Below are 2,750 nucleotides of genomic sequence, written 5' to 3'. Positions count from 1 at the left end.
TTAAACTATATAATTAAGGCTTTGGGTTTTTCTTTTAAACCAATATTTACCACTAAAAGCCAGTTGAAGAAAGCCAGACTTTCTGTACCGGGAAGTATTGGTTTATACTGAAAAACCTCAAACATTTTTCTTGCCACTTTTGGCCTGCACACCTCTGGCCAGCTGCTGGTGCCACACCTTGTTAGCGTCACTCTGTCAGCAGGAGACAGCCTGAATACTTGGGAATAAAATTCTTAATTAAAAATACATGCAGGTTGCTGTAATACCTGATGTGCTGAAGGAGTCACCTGGCTTTCAGGAGGCATGGATGACCTTCTTCTGGTCCTCTGTGTCTTGTGGGGTAAGGCCTGTATAGAGGATGGAGAACTTTTAAGCCAATGCATCCTAGTGCAAAAACTACACATACTGTTTAGATTCTGCACTTCTCTGAATTTATGTCAATGGTTGTGACAGCTGTTTTTTTGTAATTACATTATCCTCAGAAATCTAATTCTAGAGTGAAATGAGTTCATGAATCTTGGCACTGTCTCTCATGTATATATTTCCTTTCAGTAGGGCTGGATGATGTGATGTAGATGTGACTACTTTTGAGGAGCAGGGATGTATGGATGAGAAGTAGGGAGAGCAGAGAGAACTAAGCAAGAAGCCAGCACAGAATCTATTCTGTGCCTGGCAATAGCTGTTATAGAAAGGCTTGCTGAATGGCTAATATTAACAGAGGACTAACAGATTTTCAGTTGTGATCATAAATATATCTTCCCTGGGCTGCCACAGTAGGTTTTAGTTACATTTTTGAATATACTAGTTTAATGTTAATAATATTTTATATGTGAATTTTTAAATGCATTTAATGAAAGGTCTCTGACAATACCCTACGCTGGATTGCTTTATCCAGAGCCAGCAGCCACACAAAGCTCCTGTGCTAACATTCTTGTAGTTCTATGCTGTTCTTCAGTCTGAAGAAAAGCCATGCAAATTAAATAGTCTTCAAACCTACACAGTCCTTGTGCTCTCCACTTAGATTTCCAAATCCTGTCATTTGGACACCAACTCCTTACGAGACATTGCCTTAATCCCAGTTCTGGTTTATGATTAGGGGGATAGGCTTCTGGGCCTGCATAGTTCATAGTGCAGCATTAGGTCTCAATGAATTTGCAGCATGCCACTGAAAAAACATCCTATGATCTGAACATTTGTTGGGTACTGTCATAGGCTCCCTTTCACCACTTGCCACCACTTTTCCAAGGTGACATGTTGAAGATCAGGAGGGCAAGGTTGGATGCAGTTGTTTTCCTTTCTTCCCCTTACTTATGTATTTAGGCCTGCATAGCTCTCAGCTGTACCAGACTGCGTGATATGGTGACCCAGATGCTGCAGGATGTGTCACAGTTGGCCTGTGATGGGTTTGTACTTTGTGTACAGAGTGAGTAGAGAATTTCACATCGGGTTTGCCACTTTGTGTTTCATCATAGGAAGGTACCTCACTATGCTCCATCCTGAGGGGTCCTGTGTAAGGCTTACTGTGGCTATGACTTAATTTCTTGGCAGATAGGAAACAGATTTATGCTACAGCTCTTACTCATAAAGCAAGAGATGTAATGGATTGTGCTTTGTTTCTTATGTTCCAGGTAATAATTTTCTTTTGTGGGTATGTAATGGAAATGTCTGATATTTGTGTGGTGATGTCCTTCTGGAGAATTTCTCATCTCTCTTGGTGTTTAGTTGAACTTTTACTGGAGGAGGATGGGAGAGGTGGTGTTCAGTCTTTAGATACTGAAAACATAAAGTGTTGGGAGGAATGAACAGCAGCTGCAGAGAGTGCATCTGATTGCAGCAGTGTACAGCAGTCTGCAGGTTCCAGTGAAGATTTCCAGAGACAATTGCTTGGAGGAGGTGGAAGAAGCCTCCTGCACGTGGCTGGATGCTAACCACAGCTGCATGTTCCTCCATCAGGAGCCCACTTTAAGCATGTAGAAGTGGACTTCTTCCCTGTTGTTAGACAGCACAGGCTACATTTTGTGTTCAGTGGTGGTTCCACAAGTTGTTCATCAGATTCAGTCTGATCTGGGTATGTTTGCCTTTTTAGCTAGATAAGCTGCTCTCCATGCAGTGTCACACTGCTGTGCCAGAGCCTTTGGGGCTGTACTGGGCTTTAGGATGCAGACTTGAAGTAAGGACAGGGCTGCCCTCAGTTTATCTGGGAGGAACAGAAGGATCACTGGGTTAGGATTTGTCAGGGACAGTCCACATGTCTGCTTCATTTACAGTGATCCTTATTTAATAAAATTGCAGCTTCTGTTTTCCTGTATGCTTATTTTCCTTTCCCATGGTGTGCTGTTCAGCAGTGCTGCTAAATTAGGGCAGACTTTTTCATTGTCACTCATCTTCTACCCTGCAAACTTGAATGTTTTATGTATGAACTTCAATAGGACTTTTGACAAGAGTCACTTTAAATACATTCATGGACTAAGGAGCCTGTGATTTTTAGAATAATACTACCCAGAATGCAAGACTCAAACTATTTAGGCACATGGAGCACCAAGAAAACTTTGTTGTTTTTTTTACAAAATCCTCTTGATAGAAATGTAGTAGACATTGCCTAGTAGGAGGCCATCTCTACTTAAACAAGACTTTAGGAACTAGTGATCTTCCATGTGTACATATGGAAATAGTAAGAAATTAGTCATTAGCTTTTTCACTTTGCAATAAGATCACCTTCCTTCTTGTTCCTCTTCCTCATCTCCCTGCTG

The sequence above is a fragment of the Chaetura pelagica genome, unplaced genomic scaffold (genome assembly GCF_000747805.2).
Source record: "Chaetura pelagica isolate M959 unplaced genomic scaffold, ChaPel_1.0 scaffold222, whole genome shotgun sequence".
Classification (NCBI taxonomy): Eukaryota; Metazoa; Chordata; class Aves; order Apodiformes; family Apodidae; genus Chaetura; species Chaetura pelagica.
This window is presented reverse-complemented; position numbering follows the sequence as displayed.